The following is a 27,332-nucleotide window of genomic DNA, read 5'->3' on the forward strand; positions in this document are numbered from 1 at the left end:
TAGACGTATATGACGGACATATCGTGAATGTGGTCTATGCTGGACATATTGTGAATGTGCCTTCTTACTTTATCTATGTGCCCGACATATTGTGAATGTGCCTTCTTACTAGACGTCTATGGCGGACATATTGTGAATGTGCCTTCTTACTAGTCGTGTTTGCCGGACATATTGTGAATGTGCCATATCACTAGACGTCTATGGCAGACATATTGTGAACGTGGTCTATGCCAGACATATTGTGAATGTGCCTTCTTACTAGACGTATTTGTCGGACATGTTGTGAATGTGCCTTCTCACTAGACGTTCTGTGCCGGACATATTGTTAATGTGCCTACTTACTTGACCTTTGTGCCGGACATATTTTGAAAGTGCCTTTTTATTAGATGTCTATGGCGGAGATATTGTGAATGTGCCGTCTTACTTGACCTCTGTGCCGGACATATTGTGAATGTGCCTTCTTACTAGACGTATTAACAGGACATGTTGTGAAAGTGCCTTCTTACTAGACGTCTATGGAGGACATATTGTGAATGTGCCTTCTTACTAGACGTATTAACAGGACATGTTGTGAATGTGCCTTCTCACTAGACGTCTATGCAGGACATATTGTGAATGTGCCTTCTTACTAGACGTCTATGTCGGACATATTGTGAATGTGCCTTCTTACTAGACGTCTATGGCGGACACATTGTGAAGGTGCCTTCTTACTCGACGTATTTGCCGGACATGTTGTGAATGTGCCTTCTCACTAGACGTCTATGCAGGACATATTGTGAATGTGCCTTCTTACTAGACGTCTATGTCGGACATATTGTGAATGTGCCTTCTTACTAGACGTCTATGGCGGACACATTGTGAAGGTGCCTTCTTACTCGACGTATTTGCTGGTCATATTGTGAATGTTCCGTTTAACTTGACATTTGTGCCGGACATATTGTGAATGTGCCTTCTCACTTGACGTCTATGCCGGATATATTGTTAATGTGCATTCTCACTAGACGTATTTGCCGGACATATTGTTAATGTGCCTTCATATTTGACGTCTATGCCGGACATATTGTGAATGTGTCTTCTCACTAGACCTCTATGGCGGACATATTGTGAATGTGCATTCTTACTAGACGTATTTGCCGGACATATTGTGAATGTGCCTTCTTGCTAGACCTGTATGCCGGACATATTGTGAATGTGCCTTCTCACTAGACGTCTATGCAGGACATATTGTGAATGTGCCTTCTCACTAGACGTCTATGGCGGACATATTGTGAAAGTGCCTTCTTACTAGACGTATTTACAGGACATGTTGTGAATGTGCCTTCTCATTAGACGTCTTTGGCGGTCATATCGTGAATGTGGTCTATGCTGGACATATTGTGAATGTGCCTTCTTACTAGACGTATTTACAGGACATGTTGTGAATGTGCCTTCTCACTAGACGTCCATGCCTGACATATTGTGAATGTGCCTTCTTACTTTATCTATGTGCCGGACATATTGTGAATGTGCCTTCTCACTAGACGTCCATGCCGGACATATTGTGAATGTGCCTTCTTACTAGACGTCTATGGCGGACATATTGTGAATGTGCCTTCTTACTAGACGTCTATGCCGGACATATTGTGAATGTGCCTTCTTACTAGACGTCTATGTCGGACATATTGTGAATGTGCCTTCTTACTAGTCGTGTTTGCCGGACATATTGTGAATGTGCTATATCACTAGAAGTCTATGGCAGACATATTGTGAACGTGGTCTATGCCAGACATATTGTGAATGTGCCTTCTTACTTTATCTATGTGCCGGACATATTGTGAATGTGCCTTCTTACTAGACGTCTATGGCGGACATATTGTGAATGTGCCTTCTTTCTAGACGTCTATGGCGGACATATTGTGAATGTGCCTTCTCACTAGACGGCTATGTATTGCGGATATATTGTGAATGTGCCTTCTCACTAGACGTCTATGTCGGACATATTGTGAATGTGCCTTCTTACTAGACGTCTATGCCGGACATGTTGTGAATATGCCTTCTTATTTAGACGTCTATGCCGGACATATTGTGAATGTGGTCTTTGCCAGACATATTGTGAGTGTGCCTTCTTACTAGACGTATTTGCTGGACATGTTGTGAATGTGCCTACTTGCTAGACGTGTATGCCGGACACAATGTGAATGTGCCTTCTTATTAGACGTCTATGCCGGACATATTGTGAATGTGACTTCTCACTAGACGTCTATGGCGGACATATTGTGAATGTGGTCTATTCCAGACATATTGTGAAAGTGCCTTCTTACTAGACGTATTTACAGGACATGTTGTGAATGTGCCTTCTTACTTGACCTTTCTGCCGGACATATTGTTAATGTGCCTTCTCACTAGACGTCTATGGCGGAGATATTGTGAATGTGCCTTTTCATTAGACGTCTATGGCGGAAATATTGTACATCGTAGCATTCTTCTGCCTCCGGGGATGTCTTCGTGACAGTGAATTGCCACTGAATGTCTAGGATTGAAAGGAGCTAGATGTCTTCCTGGCATTGGAAGCCACAAGTGGTTTTGTTGACACTCTTGAGAATCGTCACTGAATATCTTCTTGGCATTGAAAGCCACCAGAGGTCTGTCTTCTTAGCATTCTTCTGCCTCCGGCGTGTGTTTGTGACAGTGAATAGCCACTGAATATATTCTAAGCATTGAAAGGAACCAGGCGTCTTCTTGGTTTGGAAGCCATAAGCAGTCTTCTTGACACTCTTCTGAATCCTCTCTGAATATCTTCTTGGCAGTGAAAGCCAACAGAGGTCGATCTACATAGCACTCTTCTACCTCCGGTGTGTTTTCACGACAGGAGAGTGCAACTGAATATCTTCTTCACAAAAAAGCGACCAGATGTCTTCTTGGCATTGATAGCCTCTGGCATGTCTTTGTGACAGACAAGGGCCACTGAATATCTTCCTAGGATTGAAAGGAAACATGTGTTTTTGGCATTGGAAGCCAAAAGTGGTCTTCTTGGCATTTCCCGGAATCAAGGACGTCTTCTTGAGAGTCACTTACAACTGAATATCTTCTTGGCATTGCAAATCCCCAGAGGGCTGTCATCTTAGCACTCTTCTGCCTCCAGGGTATCTTCGTGACAGTAATGTGCCACTGAATATCTTCGTGGCATTAGAAGCCACAGATGGTCTTCCTGGCTCTCCTCTGTCTCCCGGATGTTTTCATGACGGAGAAAAGACACTACATATTATATTGGCATTGGAAGCCCCCAGAGCCATTTTGTAATCGTTCTGCTGTCTTGGTGACAGTCATTTGCCATTGAAAGTATATGAAAGAAGTTATTCGCAGCAACGTGAATGACAAGAAGATCACCCGGGTTCATTCGTGATCGCCAGGAGACTTCCAAGAACTAGGAATTCCCCATGAAGAACTCCGGAGTCTTCGACCAAGTGTGGTTGTGTATGATTCAGGCAGATAGAAAGGGGCTGACACTTGCCCAGACAACCTAAATTCCCAGTTTTGGACCTAGCTCTACCGATTTGAAAGTGTCGTGTTTAAAAGGAACGTGCCTACGTGCAGGTTGTTATTACGGGTTAATGCAGGTTAGTGCAGGGTTAAGTCACTAAGCCTAACATGCCTTTCAAAACATTCACAACCACACTTGATTGAGGACTCCGGAGGTCATCCTGGGGAATTAGTCGTCCTAAGGAGTCTCCTCGTGATCCCTTCTGCACTCGGGGAGCGGTAGTCATCTGACATTGAATATTTTCTTGGCATTGAAAGCCTCCACAACAAATTGTCGTCTTGGCGTCTTCGTGACAGTGAATTGCCACCGAATATCTTGAAAGGAACCTCATGTCTTCTTGGCATTGGAAGCCACAAGTGGTCTTGTTGACACTCTTCTGAATCGCCACTGAATATTTTCTTAGCATTGAAAGCCATCAGAGGTCTGTCTTCTTAGCACTCTTTTCCCTCCTGTGTGTCCTCCTGACAGGCAAGTGCCACTGAATGTCTTCTTAGCATTGAAAGGAACCAGATGTCTTCTTGGCATTGAAAGTCATCAAAGGACTGTCTTCTTAGCACTCTTCTTCCTCCGACGTGTCTTCCTGACGGGCAAGTGCCACTGAATGTCTTCTTAGCATTGAAAGGAACCAGATGTCTTCTTGGCATTGGAAGCCACAAGTGGTCTTGTTGACACTCTTCTGAATCGCCACTGAATATTTTCTTAGCATTGAAAGCCATCAGAGGTCTGTCTTCTTAGCACTCTTTTCCCTCCTGTGTGTCCTCCTGACAGGCAAGTGCCACTGAATGTCTTCTTAGCATTGAAAGGAACCAGATGTCTTCTTGGCATTGAAAGTCATCAAAGGACTGTCTTCTTAGCACTCTTCTTCCTCCGACGTGTCTTCCTGACGGGCAAGTGCCACTGAATGTCTTCTTAGCATTGAAAGGAACCAGATGTCTTCTTGGCATTGAAAGCCATCAAAGGTCTGTATTCTTAGCACTCTTCTGCTTCCGGGGTATCTTCGTGACAGTGAATTGCCACTGAATAACTCTTTGTTATTGAAAGAAACTGGAGCGCTTGTTGGTACTCCTCTGCTTCCGGGGTGTCTTCGTGACAGTCAAGTGTCACTGAATATCTTCTTGGCACTTGCTTCTTCTATAGGTCTTCTTGGCACTCTTCTGCCTCCGGGGTGTCTTCGTGACAGTGAATTGCTGCCGAATATCTTCTTAGCATTGAAAGGAACCTCATGCCTTCTTGGCATTGGAAGCCACAAGTGGTCTTGTTGACACTCTTCTGAATCGCCACTGAATATCTTCTTAGCATTGCAAGCCATCAAAGGTCTGTCTTCTTAGCACTCTTTTCCCACCTGTGTGTCTTCCTGACAGGCAAGTACCACTGAGTGTCTTCTTAGCATTGAAAGGAACCAGATGTCTTCTTGGCATTGAAAGCCATCAAAGGTCTTTCTTCTTAGCACTCTTCTTCCTCTGACATGTCTTCCTGACGGGCAAGTGCCACTGAATGTCTTCTTAGGATTGAAAAAACCGAGATGTCTTCTTGGCATTGAAAGCCATCAAAGGTCTGTATTCTTAGCACTCTTCTGCTTCCGGGGTATCTTCGTGACAGTGAATTGCCACTGAATAACTCCTTGGTATTGAAAGAAACTGGAGCGCTTGTTGGTACTCCTGTGTCTCTTGGGTGTCTTCGTGACAGTCAAGTGTCACTGAATATCTTCTTGGCACTTGATTCTTCCATAGGTCTGTCTTCTTGGCACTCTTCTGCTTCCGGGGTATCTTCGTGACAGTGAATTGCCACTGAATAACTCTTTGGTATTGAAAGAAACTGGAGCGCTTGTTGGTACTCCTGTATCTCTGGGGTGTCTTCGTGACAGTCAAGTGTCACTGAATATCTTCTTGGCACTTGATTCTTCCATAGGTCTTCTTGGCACTCTTCTGCCTTCGGGGTGTCTTCGTGACAGTGAATTGCCACCGAATATCTTCTTAGCATTGAAAGGAACCTGAAGTCTTTTTGGCATTGGAAGCCACAAGTGGTCTTGTTGACACTCTTCTGAATCGCCACTGAATATCTTCTTGGCATTGAAAGCCATCAGAGATCTGTCTTCTTAGTAGTCTGTTTCCTCCTGTGTGTCTTCTTGACATGCACGTGCCACTGAATGTCTTCTTAGCATTGAAAGGAACCAGATGTCTTCTTGGCATTGAAAGCCATCAAAGGTCCGTCTTCTTAGCACTCTTCTGCCTCCGGGGTGTCTTCGTGACAGTGAATTGCCACTGAATATCTTCTTAGTATTGAAAGAAACTAGAACGCTTGCTGGTACTCCTCTGCCTCCTGGGTGTCTTCGGGACAGTCAAGTGTCACTGAATATCTTCTTGGCACTTGATTCTTCCATAGGCCTTCTTGGCACTCTTCTGCCTTCGGTGTGTCTTTTAGACACTGAATTGCCACCGAATATCTTCTTAGCATTGAAAGGAACCTCATGTCTTCTTGGCATTGGAAGCCACGAGTGGTCTTGTTGACACTCTTCTGAATCGCCACTGAATATCTTCTTTGTATTGAAAGCCATCAGAGGTCTGTCTTCTTAGCACTCTTCTTCCTCCGACGTGTCTTTGTTACAGTGAATTGCCACTGAATGTCTTATTAGCATTGAAAGGAACCAGATGTCTTCTTGGCATTGGAAGCCACGAGTGGTCTTGTTGACACTCTTCTGAATCGCCACTGAATATCTTCTTGGCATTGAGAGCCATCAGAGGTCTGTCTTCTTAGCACTCTTTTCCCTCCTGTGTGTCTTCCTGACAGGCAAGTGCCATTGAATGTCTTCTTAGCATTGAAAGGAACCAGATGTCTTCTTGGCATTGAAAGCCATCACAGGTCCGTCTTCTTAGCACTCTTCTGCCTCCGGGGTGTCTTCGTGACAGTGAATTGCCACCGAATATCTTCTTAGCATTGAAAGGAACCTCATGCCTTCTTGGCATTGGAAGCCACAAGTGGTCTTGTTGACACTCTTCTGAATAGCCACTGAATATCTTCTTAGCATTGCAAGCCATCAGAGGTCTGTCTTCTTAGCACTCTTTTCCCTCCTGTGTGTCTTCCTGACAGGCAAGTGCCACTGAATGTTTTCTTAGGATTGAAAGGAACCAGATGTCTTCTTGGCATTGAAAGCCATCACAGGTCCGTCTTCTTAGCACTCTTCTGCCTCCGGGGTGTCTTCGTGACAGTGAATTGCCACTGAATGTCTTCTTAGTATTGAAAGAAACTGGAGCGCTTGTTGCTACTCCTCTGCTTCCGGGGTGTCTTCGTGACAGTCAAGTGTCACTGAATATCTTCTTGGCACTTGATTCTTCTATATGTCTCCTTCACACTCTTCTGCCTTCGGCGTGTCTTTGTGACAGTGAATTGCCACCGAATATCTTCTTAGCATTGAAAGGAACCTGATGTCTTCTTGGCATTGGAAGCCACAAGTGGTCTTGTTGACACTCTTCTGAATCGCCACTGAATATTTTCTTAGCATTGCAAGCCATGAGAGGTCTGTCTTCTTAGCACTCTTTTCCCACCTGTGTGTCTTCCTGACAGGCAAGTGCCACTGAATGTCTTCTTAGCATTGAAAGGAACCAGATGTCTTCTTGGCATTGAAAGCCATCAAAGGTCTGTTTTCTTAGCACTCTTCTTCCTCCGACGTGTCTTCCTGACGGGCAAGTGCCACTGAATGTCTTCTTAGGATTGAAAAAACCCAGATGTCTTCTTGGCACTGAAAGCCATCAAAGGTCTGTCTTCTTAGCACTCTTTTCCCTCCCGTGTTTCTTCCTGACAGGTAAGTGCCACTGAATGTCTTCTTAGCATTGAAAGAAAGAAACCAGATGTTTTCTTGGCATTGAAAGCTATCAGAGGTCTGTCTTCTTAGTACTCTTTTCCCTCCGATGTGTCTTCCTGACAGGCAAGTGCCACTGTATGTCTTCTTAGGATTGAAAGAAACCAGATGTCTTCTTAGCATTGAAAGCCATCAAAGGTCTGTATTCTTAGCACGCTTCTGCTTCCGGGGTATATTCGTGACAGTGAATTGCCACTGAATAATTCCTTGGTATTGAAAGAAACTGGAGCGCTTGTTGGTACTCCTGTGTCTCTTGGGTGTCTTCGTGACAGTCAAGTGTCACTGAATATCTTCTTGGCACTTGATTCTTCCATAGGTCTTTTTAGCACTCTTCTGCTTCCGGGGTATCTTAGTGACAGTGAATTGCCACTGAATAACTCTTTGGTATTGAAAGAAAATGGAGCGCGTGTTGGTACTCCTGTATCTCTTGGGTGTCTTCGTGACAGTCAAGTGACACTGAATATCTTCTTGGCACTTGATTCTTCCATAGGTCTTCTTGGCACTCTTCTGCCTTCTGCCTCCGGGGTGTCTTCGTGACAGTGAATTGCCACTAAATATCTTCTTAGTATTGAAAGAAACTGGAGCGCTTGTTGCTACTCCTCTGCCTCCGGGGTGTCTTCGTGACAGTCAAGTGTCACTAAATATCTTCTTGGCACTTGATTCTTCTATAGGTCTCCTTGGCACTCTTCTGCCTTCGGCGTGTCTTTGTGACAGTGAATTGCCACCGTATATCTTCTTAGCATTGAAAGGAACCTGATGTCTTCTTGGCATTGGAAGCCACAAGTGGTCTTGTTGACACTCTTCTGAATCGCCACTGAATATCTTCTTTGTATTGAAAGCCATCAGAGGACTGTCTTCTTAGTACTCTTTTCCCACATGTGTGTCTTCCTGACAGGCAAGTGCCACTGAATGTCTTCTTAGCATTGAAAGGAACCAGATGTCTTCTTGGCATTGAAAGCCATCAAAGGTCTGTCTTCTTAGCACTCTTCTTCCTCCGACGTGTCTTCCTGACGGGCAAGTGCCACTGAATGTCTTCTTAGGATTGAAAGAAAGCCAGATGTCTTCTTGGGAATGAAAGCCATCAGAGGTCTGTCTTCTTAGTACTCTTTTCCCTCCGATGTGTCTTCCTGACAGGCAAGTGCCACTGAATATCTTCTTGGGATTGAAAGAAACCAGATGTCTTCTTAGCCATCAAAGGTCTGTATTCTTAGCACTCTTCTGCTTCCGGGGTATCTTCGTGACAGTGAATTGCCACTGAATAACTCCTTGGTATTGAACCTCATGTCTTCTTGGCATTGGAAGCCACAAGTGGTCTTGTTGACACTCTTCTGAATCGCCACTGAATATCTTCTTAGTATTGAAAGTCATCAAAGGACTGTCTTCTTAGTACTCTTCTTCCTCCGACGTGTCTTCCTGACAGGCAAGTGCCACTGAATGTCTTCTTAGCATTGAAAGAAACCAGATGTCTTCTTGGCATTGAAAGCCATCAAAGGTCTGTTTTCTTAGCACTCTTCTGCTTCCGGATTATCTTCGTGACAGTGAATTGCCACTGAATAACTCCTTGGTATTGAAAGAAACTGGAGCGCTTGTTGCTACTCCTGTGTCTCTGGGGTGTCTTCGTGACAATCAAGTGTCACTGAATATCTTCTTGGCACTTGATTCTTCCATAGGTCTTCTTGGCACTCTTCTGCCTCCAGGGTGTCTTCGTGACAGTGAATTGCTGCCGAATATCTTCTTAGCATTGAAAGGAACCTCATGCCTTCTTTGGATTGGAAGCCAAAATTGGTCTTGTTGACACTCTTCTGAATCGCCACTGAATATCTTCTTAGCATTGCAAGCCATCAGAGGTCTGTCTTCTTAGCACTTTTTTCCCTCCTGTGTGTCTTCCTGACAGGCAAGTGCCACTGAATGTCTTCTTAGCATTGAAAGGAACCAGATGTCTTCTTGGCATTGAAAGCCATCACAGGTCCGTCTTCTTAGCACACTTCTGCCTCCGGGGTGTCTTCGTGACAGTGATTTGCCACTGAATAACTCCTTGGTATTGAAAGAAACTGGAGCGCTTGTTGGTACTCCTGTGTCTCTGGGGTGTCTTCGTGACAGTCAAGTGTCACTGAATATCTTCTTGGCACTTGATTCTTCCATAGGTCTTCTTGGCACTCTTCTGCCTCCGGGGTGTCTTCGTGACAGTGAATTGCTGCCGAATATCTTCTTAGCATTGAAAGGAACCTCATGCCTTCTTGGCATTGGAAGCCACAAGTGGTCTTGTTGACACTCTTCTGAATCGCCACTGAATATCTTCTTAGCATTGCAAGCCATCAGAGGTCTGTCTTCTTAGTACTCTTTTCCCTCCTGTGTGTCTTCCTGACAGACAAGTGCCACTGAGTGCCACTGTCTTCTTAGCTATTTTCTTCCTCTGGTGTGACTCGACGAAAGGCCAGTGACAATGAATATCTTCTTTCTTTAAAAGGCACCAGACGTCTTTTTGGCATTGGAAGCCAAGAGTGGTCTTCTGGGCTCTCTTCTGAATCCAGGATGCTTGTTACTTGCACTTTGCCACTGAATATCTCTTTGGCATTGAAAGCCACCAGAGGTCTGTCTTCTTAGCACTCTTTTGCCTTCTGCGTGTCTTCGTGACAGGCAAGTGTCACTGAAAGTCATCTTAGGATTGAAAGGAACCAGATGTACTCTTGGCATTGGAAGCCACAAGTGGTCTTCTTGACACTCTGGTTAGAATTGTCACTGAATATCTTCTTAGCATTGAAGCTTCCAGAGCTCTTTTTGTAATTGTTCCTCTGTCTTGGTGACAGTCATTTGCCATTGAAAGTATGTGAAAGAATATATTCGCAGCAAAGTGAATGACAAGAAGATCACCCGGGTTCACTCGTGATCGCCAGGAGACTTCCAAGGGCTAGGAATTCCCCATGAAGAACTCCGGAGTCTTCGACCAAATATGGTTGTGTATGATTCAGGCAGATAGAAAGGGGCTGACACTTGCCCAGACAACCTAAATTCCCAGTTTTGGACCTAGCTCTACAGATTTGAAAGTGTCATGTTTAAAAGGAACGTGTCTACGTGCAGGTTGTTATTGCGGGTTAATGCAGGTTAGTGCAGTGTTAAGTCACTAAGCCTAACATGCCTTTCGAAGCATACACAACCACACTTGACTGAGGACTCCGGAGGTCATCCTGGGGAATTAGTGGTCCTAGGGAGTCTCCTCGTGATCCCTTCTGCATCCGGGGAGCCGAAGTCATCTGACATAGAATATTTGCTTGGCATTGATGTCACTGAATAGCATTCTTTTGCCTCCGGCGTGTCTTTGTGACAGGCAAGTGCCACTGAATGTCTTCTTAGGATTGAAAGGAACCAGATGTCTTCTTGGCATTGAAAGCCATCAAAGGTCTGTCTTCTCAGCACTCTTCTGCCTCCGACATGTCTTTTTGACAGTGAGTTGAAACTGAATATCTTCTTGGTATTGAAAGGAACCAGTTGTCTTCTTGGCATTGAAAGCCATCAAAGGTCTGTCTTCTTAGCACTTTTCTGCTTCCGGCGTGTCTTTGTGACATTGAATTGCCACTAAATATCTTCTTGGCATTGAACGAAACTGGAGTGCTTGTTGGTAGTCTTCTGCCTCCGGGGTGTCTTCGTGACAGTCAAGTGTCACTGAATATATTCTTGGCACTTGATTCTTCTATAGGTCTTCTTGGCACTCTACTGCCTCAGGAGTATCTTCGTGACAGTGAATTGCCACTGAATATCTTCTTGGTATTGAAATACACTGGAGCACTTGTTGGTACTCCTCTGCCACCGGGGTGTCTTTGTGATAGTGAATTGCCATTGAATATCTTCTTAGCATTGAAAGGAACCAGATGTCTTCTTGGCATTGGAAGGCACAAGTGGTATTCTTGACACTCTTCTGAATCGTCACTGAATAACTCCTTGGTATTGAAAGAAATTGGTGCGCTTGTTGGTACTCCTGTGTCTCTGGGGTGTCTTCGTGACAGTCAAGTGTCACTGAATATCTTCTTGGCACTTGATTCTTCCATAGGTCTTCTTGGCACTCTTCTGCTTTCGGCGTGTCTTTGTGACAGTGAATTGCCACCGAATATCATCTTAGCATTGAAAGGAACCAGATGTCTTCTTGGCATTGAAAGCCATCAAAGGTCTGTCTTCTTAGCACTCTTCTGCTTCCGGATTATCTTCGTGACAGTGAATTGCCACTGAATAACTCCTTGGTATTGAAAGAAACTGGAGCGCTTGTTGGTACTCCTGTGTCTCTAGGGTGTCTTCGTGACAGTCAAGTGTCACTGAATATCGTCTTGGCACTTGATTCTTCCATAGGTCTCCTTGGCACTCTTCTGCCTTCGGCGTGTCTTTGTGACAGTGAATTGCCACCGAATATCTTCTTAGGATTGAAAGGAACCAGATGTCTTCTTGGCATTGGAAGCCACCGGTGGTCTTGTTGACACTCTTCTGAATCGCCACTGAATATCTTCTTAGCATTGCAAGCCATCAGAGGTCTGTCTTCTTAGCACTCTTTTCCCTCCTGTGTGTCTTCCTGACAGGCAAGTGCCACTGAATGTCTTCTTAGGATTGAAAGGAACCAGATGTCTTCTTGGCATTGAAAGCCATCACAGGTCCGTCTTCTTAGCACTCTTCTGCCTCCGGGGTGTCTTCGTGACAGTGAATTGCCACTGAATAATTCCTTGGTATTGAAAGAAACTGGAGCGCTTGTTGGTACTCCTGTGTCTCTGGGGTGTCTTCGTGACAGTCAAGTGTCACTGAATATCTTCTTGGCACTTAATTTTTCCATAGGTCTTCTTGGCACTCTTCTGCCTTCGGCGTGTCTTTGTCACAGTGAATTGTCACCGAATATCTTCTTAGCATTGAAAGGAACCTCATGCCTTCTTTGCATTGGAAGCCAAAATTGGTCTTGTTGACACTCTTCTGAATCGCCACTGAATATCTTCTTGGCATTGAGAGCCATCAGAGGTCTGTCTTCTTAGCACTCTTTTCCCTTCTGTGTGTCTTCCTGACAGGCAAGTGCCACTGAATGTCTTCTTAGCATTGAAAGGAACCAGATGTCTTCTTGGCATTGAAAGCCATCAAAGGTCTGTCTTCTTAGCACTCTTCTTCCTCCGACGTGTCTTCCTGACAGCTAAGTGCCATTGAATGTCTTCTTAGCATTGAAAGGAACCAGATGTCTTCTTGGCATTGAAAGCCATCAAAGGTCTGTCTTCTTAGCACTCTTCTGCCTCCGGGGTGTCTTCGTGACAGTGAATTGCCACTGAATATCTTCTTAGTATTGAAAGAAACTGAAGCGCTTGTTGTTACTCCTCTGCCTCCTGGGTGTCTTCGTGACAGTCAATTGTCACTGAATATCTTCTTGGCACTTGATTCTTCTATAGGTCTTATTGGCACTCTTCTGCCTCCGGGGTGTCTTCGTGACAGTGAATTGCCACCGAATATCTTCTTAGCATTGAAAGGAACCTGATGTCTTCTTGGCATTGGAAGCCACAAGTGGTCTTGTTGACACTCTTCTGAATCGCCACTGAATATCTTCTTAGCATTGCAAGCCATCAGAGGTCTGTCTTCTTAGCACTCTTTTCCCTCCTGTGTGTCTTCCTGACAGGCAAGTGCCACTGAATGTCTTCTTGGCATTGAAAGCCATCAAAGGTCTGTCTTCTTAGCACTCTTCTGCTTCCGGATTATCTTCGTGCGACGAATTGCCACTGAATAACTCCTTGGTATTGAAAGAAACTGGAGTGCTTGTTGCTACTCCTGTGTCTCTGGGGTGTCTTCGTGACAGTCAAGTGTCACTGAATATCTTCTTGGCACTTGATTCTTCCATAGGTCTTCTTGGCACTCTTCTGCCTTCGGCGTGTTTTTGTGACAGTGAATTGCCACCGAATATCTTCTTAGCATTGAAAGGAACCTGATGTCTTCTTGGCATTGGAAGCCAAAAGTGGTCTTGTTGACACTCTTCTGAATCGCCACTGAATATCTTCTTGGCATTGAGAGCCATCAGAGGTCTGTCTTCTTAGCACTCTTTTCCCTTCTGTGTGTCTTCCTGACAGGCAAGTGCCACTGAATGTCTTCTTAGCATTGAAAGGAACCAGATGTGTTCTTGGCATTGAAAGCCATCAAAGGTCAGTCTTCTTAGCACTCTTCTTCCTCCGACGTGTCTTCCTGACAGCCAAGTGCCACTGAATGTCTTCTTAGCATTGAAAGGAACCAGATGTCTTCTTGGCATTGAAAGCCATCAAAGGTCTGTCTTCTTAGCACTCTTCTGCTTCCGGATTATCTTCGTGACAGTGAATTGTCACTGAATAACTCCTTGGTATTGAAAGAAACTGGAGTGCTTGTTGCTACTCCTGTGTCTCTGGGGTGTCTTCGTGACAGTCAAGTGTCACTGAATATCTTCTTGGCACTTGATTCTTCCATAGGTCTTCTTGGCACTCTTCTGCCTCCGGGGTGTCTTCGTGACAGTGAATTGCTGCCGAATATCTTCTTAGCATTGAAAGGAACCTCATGCCTTCTTGGCATTGGAAGCCACAAGTGGTCTTGTTGACACTCTTCTGAATCGCCACTGAATATATTCTTAGCATTGCAAGCCATCAGAGGTCTGTCTTCTTAGTACTCTTTTCCCTCCTGTGTGTCTTCCTGACAGACAAGTGCCACTGAGTGCCACTGTCTTCTTAGCTATTTTCTTCCTCTGGTGTGACTCGACGAAAGGCCAGTGACAATGAATATCTTCTTTCTTTAAAAGGCACCAGACGTCTTTTTGGCATTGGAAGCCAAGAGTGGTCTTCTGGGCTCTCTTCTGAATCCAGGATGCTTGTTACTTGCACTTTGCCACTGAATATCTCTTTGGCATTGAAAGCCACCAGAGGTCTGTCTTCTTAGCACTCTTTTGCCTTCTGCGTGTCTTCGTGACAGGCAAGTGTCACTGAAAGTCATCTTAGGATTGAAAGGAACCAGATGTACTCTTGGCATTGGAAGCCACAAGTGGTCTTCTTGACACTCTGGTTAGAATTGTCACTGAATATCTTCTTAGCATTGAAGCTTCCAGAGCTCTTTTTGTAATTGTTCCTCTGTCTTGGTGACAGTCATTTGCCATTGAAAGTATGTGAAAGAATATATTCGCAGCAAAGTGAATGACAAGAAGATCACCCGGGTTCACTCGTGATCGCCAGGAGACTTCCAAGGGCTAGGAATTCCCCATGAAGAACTCCGGAGTCTTCGACCAAATATGGTTGTGTATGATTCAGGCAGATAGAAAGGGGCTGACACTTGCCCAGACAACCTAAATTCCCAGTTTTGGACCTAGCTCTACAGATTTGAAAGTGTCATGTTTAAAAGGAACGTGTCTACGTGCAGGTTGTTATTGCGGGTTAATGCAGGTTAGTGCAGTGTTAAGTCACTAAGCCTAACATGCCTTTCGAAGCATACACAACCACACTTGATTGAGGACTCCGGAGGTCATCCTGGGGAATTAGTGGTCCTAGGGAGTCTCCTCGTGATCCCTTCTGCATCCGGGGAGCCGAAGTCATCTGACATAGAATATTTGCTTGGCATTGATGTCACTGAATAGCATTCTTTTGCCTCCGGCGTGTCTTTGTGACAGGCAAGTGCCACTGAATGTCTTCTTAGGATTGAAAGGAACCAGATGTCTTCTTGGCATTGAAAGCCATCAAAGGTCTGTCTTCTCAGCACTCTTCTGCCTCCGACATGTCTTTTTGACAGTGAGTTGAAACTGAATATCTTCTTGGTATTGAAAGGAACCAGTTGTCTTCTTGGCATTGAAAGCCATCAAAGGTCTGTCTTCTTAGCACTTTTCTGCTTCCGGCGTGTCTTTGTGACATTGAATTGCCACTAAATATCTTCTTGGCATTGAACGAAACTGGAGTGCTTGTTGGTAGTCTTCTGCCTCCGGGGTGTCTTCGTGACAGTCAAGTGTCACTGAATATATTCTTGGCACTTGATTCTTCTATAGGTCTTCTTGGCACTCTACTGCCTCAGGAGTATCTTCGTGACAGTGAATTGCCACTGAATATCTTCTTGGTATTGAAATACACTGGAGCACTTGTTGGTACTCCTCTGCCACCGGGGTGTCTTTGTGATAGTGAATTGCCACTGAATATCTTCTTAGCATTGAAAGGAACCAGATGTCTTCTTGGCATTGGAAGGCACAAGTGGTATTCTTGACACTCTTCTGAATCGTCACTGAATAACTCCTTGGTATTGAAAGAAATTGGTGCGCTTGTTGGTACTCCTGTGTCTCTGGGGTGTCTTCGTGACAGTCAAGTGTCACTGAATATCTTCTTGGCACTTGATTCTTCCATAGGTCTTCTTGGCACTCTTCTGCTTTCGGCGTGTCTTTGTGACAGTGAATTGCCACCGAATATCATCTTAGCATTGAAAGGAACCAGATGTCTTCTTGGCATTGAAAGCCATCAAAGGTCTGTCTTCTTAGCACTCTTCTGCTTCCGGATTATCTTCGTGACAGTGAATTGCCACTGAATAACTCCTTGGTATTGAAAGAAACTGGAGCGCTTGTTGGTACTCCTGTGTCTCTAGGGTGTCTTCGTGACAGTCAAGTGTCACTGAATATCGTCTTGGCACTTGATTCTTCCATAGGTCTCCTTGGCACTCTTCTGCCTTCGGCGTGTCTTTGTGACAGTGAATTGCCACCGAATATCTTCTTAGGATTGAAAGGAACCAGATGTCTTCTTGGCATTGGAAGCCACCGGTGGTCTTGTTGACACTCTTCTGAATCGCCACTGAATATCTTCTTAGCATTGCAAGCCATCAGAGGTCTGTCTTCTTAGCACTCTTTTCCCTCCTGTGTGTCTTCCTGACAGGCAAGTGCCACTGAATGTCTTCTTGGCATTGAAAGCCATCAAAGGTCCGTCTTCTTGGCACTCTTCTGCCTCCGGGGTATCTTCGTGACAGTGAATTGCCACTGAATAATTCCTTGGTATTGAAAGAAACTGGAGCGCGTGTTGGTACTCCTGTGTCTCTGGGGTGTCTTCGTGACAGTCAAGTGTCACTGAATATCTTCTTGGCACTTGATTCTTCCATAGGTCTTCTTGGCACTCTTCTGCCTTCGGCGTGTCTTTGTCACAGTGAATTGTCACCGAATATCTTCTTAGCATTGAAAGGAACCTCATGCCTTCTTTGCATTGGAAGCCAAAATTGGTCTTGTTGACACTCTTCTGAATCGCCACTGAATATCTTCTTGGCATTGAGAGCCATCAGAGGTCTGTCTTCTTAGCACTCTTTTCCCTTCTGTGTGTCTTCCTGACAGGCAAGTGCCACTGAATGTCTTCTTAGCATTGAAAGGAACCAGATGTCTTCTTGGCATTGAAAGCCATCAAAGGTCTGTCTTCTTAGCACTCTTCTTCCTCCGACGTGTCTTCCTGACAGCTAAGTGCCATTGAATGTCTTCTTAGCATTGAAAGGAACCAGATGTCTTCTTGGCATTGAAAGCCATCAAAGGTCTGTCTTCTTAGCACTCTTCTGCCTCCGGGGTGTCTTCGTGACAGTGAATTGCCACTGAATATCTTCTTAGTATTGAAAGAAACTGAAGCGCTTGTTGTTACTCCTCTGCCTCCTGGGTGTCTTCGTGACAGTCAATTGTCACTGAATATCTTCTTGGCACTTGATTCTTCTATAGGTCTTATTGGCACTCTTCTGCCTCCGGGGTGTCTTCGTGACAGTGAATTGCCACCGAATATCTTCTTAGCATTGAAAGGAACCTGATGTCTTCTTGGCATTGGAAGCCACAAGTGGTCTTGTTGACACTCTTCTGAATCGCCACTGAATATCTTCTTAGCATTGCAAGCCATCAGAGGTCTGTCTTCTTAGCACTCTTTTCCCTCCTGTGTGTCTTCCTGACAGACAAGTGCCACTGAATGTCTTCTTGGCATTGAAAGCCATCAAAGGTCTGTCTTCTTAGCACTCTTCTGCTTCCGGATTATCTTCGTGCGACGAATTGCCACTGAATAACTCCTTGGTATTGAAAGAAACTGGAGTGCTTGTTGCTACTCCTGTGTCTCTGGGGTGTCTTCGTGACAGTCAAGTGTCACTGAATATCTTTTTGGCACTTGATTCTTCCATAGGTCTTCTTGGCACTCTTCTGCCTTCGGCGTGTTTTTGTGACAGTGAATTGCCACCGAATATCTTCTTAGCATTGAAAGGAACCTGATGTCTTCTTGGCATTGGAAGCCAAAAGTGGTCTTGTTGACACTCTTCTGAATCGCCACTGAATATCTTCTTGGCATTGAGAGCCATCAGAGGTCAGTCTTCTTAGCACTCTTTTCCCTTCTGTGTGTCTTCCTGACAGGCAAGTGCCACTGAATGTCTTCTTAGCATTGAAAGGAACCAGATGTGTTCTTGGCATTGAAAGCCATCAAAGGTCAGTCTTCTTAGCACTCTTCTTCCTCCGACGTGTCTTCCTGACAGCCAAGTGCCACTGAATGTCTTCTTAGCATTGAAAGGAACCAGATGTCTTCTTGGCATTGAAAGCCATCAAAGGTCTGTCTTCTTAGCACTCTTCTGCTTCCGGATTATCTTCGTGACAGTGAATTGTCACTGAATAACTCCTTGGTATTGAAAGAAACTGGAGTGCTTGTTGCTACTCCTGTGTCTCTGGGGTGTCTTCGTGACAGTCAAGTGTCACTGAATATCTTCTTGGCACTTGATTCTTCCATAGGTCTTCTTGGCACTCTTCTGCCTCCGGGGTGTCTTCGTGACAGTGAATTGCTGCCGAATATCTTCTTAGCATTGAAAGGAACCTCATGCCTTCTTGGCATTGGAAGCCACAAGTGGTCTTGTTGACACTCTTCTGAATCGCCACTGAATATCTTCTTAGCATTGCAAGCCATCAGAGGTCTGTCTTCTTAGTACTCTTTTCCCTCCTGTGTGTCTTCCTGACAGACAAGTGCCACTGAGTGTCTTCTTAGGATTGAAAGGAACCAGATGTCTTTTTGCCATTGAAAGCCATCACAGGTCCGTCTTCTTAGCACTCTTCTTCCTCCGGGGTGTCTTCGTGACAGTGAATTGCCACTGAATAACTCCTTGGCATTGAAAGAAACTGGAGTGCTTGTTGCTACTCCTGTGTCTCTGGGGTGTCTTCGTGACAGTCAAGTGTCACTGAATATCTTCTTGGCACTTGATTCTTCCATAGGTCTTCTTGGCACTCTTCTGCCTCCGGGGTGTCTTCGTGACAGTGAATTGCCACCGAATATCTTCTTAGCATTGAAAGGAACCTGATGTCTTCTTGGCATTGGAAGCCACAAGTGGTCTTGTTGACACTCTTCTGAATCGCCACTGAATATCTTCTTAGCATTGCAAGCCATCAGAGGTCTGTCTTCTTAGCACTCTTTTCCCTCCTGTGTGTCTTCCTGACAGACAAGTGCCACTGAATGTCTTCTTGGTATTGAAAGCCATCAAAGGTCTGTCTTCTTAGCACTCTTCTGCTTCCGGATTATCTTCGTGCGACGAATTGCCACTGAATAACTCCTTGGTATTAAAAGAAACTGGAGCACTTGTTGGTACTCCTGTGTCTCTGGGGTGTCTTCGTGACAGTCAAGTGTCACTGAATATCTTCTTGGCACTTGATTCTCCCATAGGTCTTCTTGGCACTCTTCTGCCTTCGGCGTGTTTTTGTGACAGTGAATTGCCACCGAATATCTTCTTAGCATTGAAAGGAACCTGATGTCTTCTTGGCATTGGAAGCCACAAGTGGTCTTGTTGACACTCTTCTGAATCGCCACTGAAAATCTTCTTGGCATTGAGAGCCATCAGAGGTCTGTCTTCTTAGCACTCTTTTCCCTTCTGTGTGTCTTCCTGACAGGCAAGTGCCACTGAATGTCTTCTTAGCATTGAAAGGAACCAGATGTCTTCTTGGCATTGAAAGCCATCAAAGGTCTGTCTTCTTAGCACTCTTCTTCCTCCGACGTGTCTTCCTGACAGCCAAGTGCCACTGAATGTCTTCTTAGCATTGAAAGGAACCAGATGTCTTCTTGGCATTGAAAGCCATCAAAGGTCTGTCTTCTTAGCACTCTTCTGCCTCCGGGGTGTCTTCGTGACAGTGAATTGCCACTGAATATCTTCTTAGTATTGAAAGAAACTGAAGCGCTTGTTGTTACTCCTCTGCCTCCTGGGTGTCTTCGTGACAGTCAATTGTCACTGAATATCTTCTTGGCACTTGATTCTTCTATAGGTCTTATTGGCACTCTTCTGCCTCCGGGGTGTCTTTGTGACAGTGAATTGCCACCGAATATCTTCTTAGCATTGAAAGGAACCTGATGTCTTCTTGGCATTGGAAGCCACCGGTGGTCTTGTTGACACTCTTCTGAATCGCCACTGAATATCTTCTTAGCATTGCAAGCCATCAGAGGTCTGTCTTCTTAGCACTCTTTTCCCTCCTGTGTGTCTTCCTGACAGACAAGTGCCACTGAATGTCTTCTTGGCATTGAAAGCTATCAAAGGTCTGTCTTCTTAGCACTCTTCTGCTTCCGAGGTATCTTCGTGACAGTGAATTGCCACTGAATAACTCCTTGGTATTGAAAGAAACTGGAGCGCTTGTTGGTACTCCTGTGTCTCTAGGGTGTCTTCGTGACAGTCAAGTGTCACTGAATATCTTCTTGGCACTTGATTCTTCCATAGGTCTTCTTGGCACTCTTCTGCCTTCGGCGTGTTTTTGTGACAGTGAATTGCCACCGAATATCTTCTTAGCATTGAAAGGAACCTGATGTCTTCTTGGCATTGGAAGCTCAAAGTGGTCTTGTTGACACTTTTCTGAATCGCCACTGAAAATCTTCTTGGCATTGAGAGCCATCAGAGGTCTGTCTTCTTAGTACTCTTTTCCCTTCTGTGTGTCTTCCTGACAGCCAAGTGCCACTGAATGTCTTCTTAGCATTGAAAGGAACCAGATGTGTTCTTGGCATTGAAAGCCATCAAAGGTCAGTCTTCTTAGCACTCTTCTTCCTCCGACGTGTCTTCCTGACAGCCAAGTGCCACTGAATGTCTTCTTAGCATTGAAAGGAACCAGATGTCTTCTTGGCATTGAAAGCCATCAAAGGTCTGTCTTCTTAGCACTCTTCTGCTTCCGGATTATCTTCGTGACAGTGAATTGTCACTGAATAACTCCTTGGTATTGAAAGAAACTGGAGTGCTTGTTGCTACTCCTGTGTCTCTGGGGTGTCTTCGTGACAGTTTAGTGTCACTGAATATCTTCTTGGCACTTGATTCTTCCATAGGTCTTCTTGGCACTCTTCTGCCTCCGGGGTGTCTTCGTGACAGTGAATTGCTGCCGAATATCTTCTTAGCATTGAAAGGAACCTCATGCCTTCTTGGCATTGGAAGCCACAAGCGGTCTTGTTGACACTCTTCTGAATCGCCACTGAATATCTTCTTAGCATTGCAAGCCATCAGAGGTCTGTCTTCTTAGTACTCTTTTCCCTCCTGTGTGTCTTCCTGACAGGCAAGTGCCACTGAATGTCTTCTTAGCATTGAAAGGAACCAGATGTCTTCTTGGCATTGAAAGCCATCAAAGGTCTGTCTTCTTAGCACTCTTCTTCCTCCGACGTGTCTTCCTGACAGCCAAGTGCCACTGAATGTCTTCTTAGCATTGAAAGGAACCAGATGTCTTCTTGGCATTGAAAGCCATCAAAGGTCTGTCTTCTTAGCACTCTTCTGCCTCCGGGGTGTCTTCGTGACAGTGAATTGCCACTGAATATCTTCTTAGTATTGAAAGAAACTGAAGCGCTTGTTGTTACTCCTCTGCCTCCGGGGTGTCTTCGTGACAGTCAATTGTCACTGAATATCTTCTTGGCACTTGATTCTTCTATAGGTCTTATTGGCACTCTTCTGCCTCCGGGGTGTCTTCGTGACAGTGAATTGCCACCGAATATCTTCTTAGCATTGAAAGGAACCTGATGTCTTCTTGGCATTGGAAGCCACAAGTGGTCTTGTTGACACTCTTCTGAATCGCCACTGAATATCTTCTTAGCATTGCAAGCCATCAGAGGTCTGTCTTCTTAGCACTTTTTTCCCTCCTGTGTGTCTTCCTGACAGACAAGTGCCACTGAATGTCTTCTTGGTATTGAAAGCCATCAAAGGTCTGTCTTCTTAGCACTCTTCTGCTTCCGGATTATCTTCGTGCGACGAATTGCCACTGAATAACTCCTTGGTATTAAAAGAAACTGGAGCGCTTGTTGGTACTCCTGTGTCTCTGGGGTGTCTTCGTGACAGTCAAGTGTCACTGAATATCTTCTTGGCACTTGATTCTTCCATAGGTCTTCTTGGCACTCTTCTGCCTTCGGCGTGTTTTTGTGACAGTGAATTGCCACCGAATATCTTCTTAGCATTGAAAGGAACCTGATGTCTTCTTGGCATTGGAAGCCACAAGTGGTCTTGTTGACACTCTTCTGAATCGCCACTGAAAATCTTCTTGGCATTGAGAGCCATCAGAGGTCTGTCTTCTTAGCACTCTTTTCCCTTCTGTGTGTCTTCCTGACAGGCAAGTGCCACTGAATGTCTTCTTAGCATTGAAAGGAACCAGATGTCTTCTTGGCATTGAAAGCCATCAAAGGTCTGTCTTCTTAGCACTCTTCTTCCTCCGACGTGTCTTCCTGACAGCCAAGTGCCACTGAATGTCTTCTTAGCATTGAAAGGAACCAGATGTCTTCTTGGCATTGAAAGCCATCAAAGGTCTGTCTTCTTAGCACTCTTCTGCCTCCGGGGTGTCTTCGTGACAGTGAATTGCCACTGAATATCTTCTTAGTATTGAAAGAAACTGAAGCGCTTGTTGTTACTCCTCTGCCTCCTGGGTGTCTTCGTGACAGTCAATTGTCACTGAATATCTTCTTGGCACTTGATTCTTCTATAGGTCTTATTGGCACTCTTCTGCCTCCGGGGTGTCTTTGTGACAGTGAATTGCCACCGAATATCTTCTTAGCATTGAAAGGAACCTGATGTCTTCTTGGCATTGGAAGCCACCGGTGGTCTTGTTGACACTCTTCTGAATCGCCACTGAATATCTTCTTAGCATTGCAAGCCATCAGAGGTCTGTCTTCTTAGCACTCTTTTCCCTCCTGTGTGTCTTCCTGACAGACAAGTGCCACTGAATGTCTTCTTGGCATTGAAAGCTATCAAAGGTCTGTCTTCTTAGCACTCTTCTGCTTCCGAGGTATCTTCGTGACAGTGAATTGCCACTGAATAACTCCTTGGTATTGAAAGAAACTGGAGCGCTTGTTGGTACTCCTGTGTCTCTAGGGTGTCTTCGTGACAGTCAAGTGTCACTGAATATCTTCTTGGCACTTGATTCTTCCATAGGTCTTCTTGGCACTCTTCTGCCTTCGGCGTGTTTTTGTGACAGTGAATTGCCACCGAATATCTTCTTAGCATTGAAAGGAACCTGATGTCTTCTTGGCATTGGAAGCTCAAAGTGGTCTTGTTGACACTTTTCTGAATCGCCACTGAAAATCTTCTTGGCATTGAGAGCCATCAGAGGTCTGTCTTCTTAGTACTCTTTTCCCTTCTGTGTGTCTTCCTGACAGCCAAGTGCCACTGAATGTCTTCTTAGCATTGAAAGGAACCAGATGTGTTCTTGGCATTGAAAGCCATCAAAGGTCAGTCTTCTTAGCACTCTTCTTCCTCCGACGTGTCTTCCTGACAGCCAAGTGCCACTGAATGTCTTCTTAGCATTGAAAGGAACCACATGTCTTCTTGGCATTGAAAGCCATCAAAGGTCTGTCTTCTTAGCACTCTTCTGCTTCCGGATTATCTTCGTGACAGTGAATTGTCACTGAATAACTCCTTGGTATTGAAAGAAACTGGAGTGCTTGTTGCTACTCCTGTGTCTCTGGGGTGTCTTCGTGACAGTTTAGTGTCACTGAATATCTTCTTGGCACTTGATTCTTCCATAGGTCTTCTTGGCACTCTTCTGCCTCCGGGGTGTCTTCGTGACAGTGAATTGCTGCCGAATATCTTCTTAGCATTGAAAGGAACCTCATGCCTTCTTGGCATTGGAAGCCACAAGCGGTCTTGTTGACACTCTTCTGAATCGCCACTGAATATCTTCTTAGCATTGCAAGCCATCAGAGGTCTGTCTTCTTAGTACTCTTTTCCCTCCTGTGTGTCTTCCTGACAGGCAAGTGCCACTGAATGTCTTCTTAGCATTGAAAGGAACCAGATGTCTTCTTGGCATTGAAAGCCATCAAAGGTCTGTCTTCTTAGCACTCTTCTTCCTCCGACGTGTCTTCCTGACAGCCAAGTGCCACTGAATGTCTTCTTAGCATTGAAAGGAACCAGATGTCTTCTTGGCATTGAAAGCCATCAAAGGTCTGTCTTCTTAGCACTCTTCTGCCTCCGGGGTGTCTTCGTGACAGTGAATTGCCACTGAATATCTTCTTAGTATTGAAAGAAACTGAAGCGCTTGTTGTTACTCCTCTGCCTCCGGGGTGTCTTCGTGACAGTCAATTGTCACTGAATATCTTCTTGGCACTTGATTCTTCTATAGGTCTTATTGGCACTCTTCTGCCTCCGGGGTGTCTTCGTGACAGTGAATTGCCACCGAATATCTTCTCAGCATTGAAAGGAACCTGATGTCTTCTTGGCATTGGAAGCCACAAGTGGTCTTGTTGACACTCTTCTGAATCGCCACTGAATATCTTCTTAGCATTGCAAGCCATCAGAGGTCTGTCTTCTTAGCACTCTTTTCCCTCCTGTGTGTCTTCCTGACAGACAAGTGCCACTGAATGTCTTCTTGGTATTGAAAGCCATCAAAGGTCTGTCTTCTTAGCACTCTTCTGCTTCCGGATTATCTTCGTGCGACGAATTGCCACTGAATAACTCCTTGGTATTAAAAGAAACTGGAGCGCTTGTTGGTACTCCTGTGTCTCTGGGGTGTCTTCGTGACAGTCAAGTGTCACTGAATATCTCCTTGGCACTTGATTCTTCCATAGGTCTTCTTGGCACTCTTCTGCCTTCGGCGTGTTTTTGTGACAGTGAATTGCCACCGAATATCTTCTTAGCATTGAAAGGAACCTGATGTCTTCTTGGCATTGGAAGCCACAAGTGGTCTTGTTGACACTCTTCTGAATCGCCACTGAAAATCTTCTTGGCATTGAGAGCCATCAGAGGTCTGTCTTCTTAGCACTCTTTTCCCTTCTGTGTGTCTTCCTGACAGGCAAGTGCCACTGAATGTCTTCTTAGCATTGAAAGGAACCAGATGTCTTCTTGGCATTGAAAGCCATCAAAGGTCAGTCTTCTTAGCACTCTTCTTCCTCCGACGTGTCTTCCTGACAGCCAAGTGCCACTGAATGTCTTCTTAGCATTGAAAGGAACCAGATGTCTTCTTGGCATTGAAAGCCATCAAAGGTCTGTCTTCTTAGCACTCTTCTGCCTCCGGGGTGTCTTCGTGACAGTGAATTGCCACTGAATATCTTCTTAGTATTGAAAGAAACTGGAGCGCTTGTTGTTACTCCTCTGCCTCCTGGGTGTCTTCGTGACAGTCAATTGTCACTGAATATCTTCTTGGCACTTGATTCTTCTATAGGTCTTATTGGCACTCTTCTGCCTCCGGGGTGTCTTCGTGACAGTGAATTGCCACCGAATATCTTCTTAGCATTGAAAGGAACCTGATGTCTTCTTGGCATTGGAAGCCACCGGTGGTCTTGTTGACACTCTTCTGAATCGCCACTGAATATCTTCTTAGCATTGCAAGCCATCAGAGGTCTGTCTTCTTAGCACTCTTTTCCCTCCTGTGTGTCTTCCTGACAGACAAGTGCCACTGAATGTCTTCTTGGCATTGAAAGCTATCAAAGGTCTGTCTTCTTAGCACTCTTCTGCTTCCGAGGTATCTTCGTGACAGTGAATTGCCACTGAATAACTCCTTGGTATTGAAAGAAACTGGAGCGCTTGTTGGTACTCCTGTGTCTCTAGGGTGTCTTCGTGACAGTCAAGTGTCACTGAATATCTTCTTGGCACTTGATTCTTCCATAGGTCTTCTTGGCACTCTTCTGCCTTCGGCGTGTTTTTGTGACAGTGAATTGCCACTGAATATCTTCTTAGCATTGAAAGGAACCTGATGTCTTCTTGGCATTGGAAGCCAAAAGTGGTCTTGTTGACACTCTTCTGAATCGCCACTGAAAATCTTCTTGGCATTGAGAGCCATCAGAGGTCTGTCTTCTTAGCACTCTTTACCCTTCTGTGTGTCTTCCTGACAGGCAAGTGCCACTGAATGTCTTCTTAGCATTGAAAGGAACCAGATGTCTTCTTGGCATTGAAAGCCATCAAAGGTCAGTCTTCTTAGCACTCTTCTTCCTCCGACGTGTCTTCCTGACAGCCAAGTGCCACTGAATGTCTTCTTAGCATTGAAAGGAACCACATGTCTTCTTGGCATTGAAAGCCATCAAAGGTCTGTCTTCTTAGCACTCTTCTGCTTCCGGATTATCTTCGTGACAGTGAATTGTCACTGAATAACTCCTTGGTATTGAAAGAAACTGGAGTGCTTGTTGCTACTCCTGTGTCTCTGGGGTGTCTTCGTGACAGTCAAGTGTCACTGAATATCTTCTTGGCACTTGATTCTTCTATAGGTCTTCTTGGCACTCTTCTGCCTCCGGGGTGTCTTCGTGACAGTGAATTGCTGCCGAATATCTTCTTAGCATTGAAAGGAACCTCATGCCTTCTTGGCATTGGAAGCCACAAGTGGTCTTGTTGACACTCTTCTGAATCGCCACTGAATATCTTCTTAGCATTGCAAGCCATCAGAGGTCTGTCTTCTTAGTACTCTTTTCCCTCCTGTGTGTCTTCCTGACAGGCAAGTGCCACTGAGTGTCTTCTTAGGATTGAAAGGAACCAGATGTCTTTTTGGCATTGAAAGCCATCACAGGTCCGTCTTCTTAGCACTCTTCTTCCTCCGGGGTGTCTTCGTGACAGTGAATTGCCACTGAATAACTCCTTGGTATTGAAAGAAACTGGAGTGCTTGTTGCTACTCCTGTGTCTCTGGGGTGTCTTCGTGACAGTCAAGTGTCACTGAATATCTTCTTGGCACTTGATTCTTCCATAGGTCTTCTTGGCACTCTTCTGCCTCCGGGGTGTCTTCGTGACAGTGAATTGCCACCGAATATCTTCTTAGCATTGAAAGGAACCTCATGCCTTCTTGGCATTGGAAGCCACAAGTGGTCTTGTTGACACTCTTCTGAATCGCCACTGAATATCTTCTTAGCATTGCAAGCCATCAGAGGTCTGTCTTCTTAGCACTCTTTTCCCTCCTGTGTGTCTTCCTGACAGACAAGTGCCACTGAATGTCTTCTTGGCATTGAAAGCCATCAAAGGTCTGTCTTCTTAGCACTCTTCTGCTTCCGGATTATCTTCGTGCGACGAATTGCCACTGAATAACTCCTTGGTATTAAAAGAAACTGGAGCGCTTGTTGGTACTCCTGTGTCTCTGGGGTGTCCTCGTGACAGTCAAGTGTCACTGAATATCTTCTTGGCACTTGATTCTTCCATAGGTCTTCTTGGCACTCTTCTGCCTTCGGCGTGTTTTTGTGACAGTGAATTGCCACCGAATATCTTCTTAGCATTGAAAGGAACCTGATGTCTTCTTGGCATTGGAAGCCACAAGTGGTCTTGTTGACACTCTTCTGAATCGCCACTGAAAATCTTCTTGGCATTGAGAGCCATCAGAGGTCTGTCTTCTTAGCACTCTTTTCCCTTCTGTGTGTCTTCCTGACAGGCAAGTGCCACTGAATGTCTTCTTAGCATTGAAAGGAACCAGATGTCTTCTTGGCATTGAAAGCCATCAAAGGTCTGTCTTCTTAGCACTCTTCTTCCTCCGACGTGTCTTCCTGACAGCCAAGTGCCACTGAATGTCTTCTTAGCATTGAAAGGAACCAGATGTCTTCTTGGCATTGAAAGCCATCAAAGGTCTGTCTTCTTAGCAC

Source organism: Haliotis rufescens, unplaced genomic scaffold (genome assembly GCF_023055435.1).
Source record: "Haliotis rufescens isolate VD_foot unplaced genomic scaffold, xgHalRufe1.0.p SCAF_9, whole genome shotgun sequence".
Lineage (NCBI taxonomy): Eukaryota > Metazoa > Mollusca > Gastropoda > Lepetellida > Haliotidae > Haliotis > Haliotis rufescens.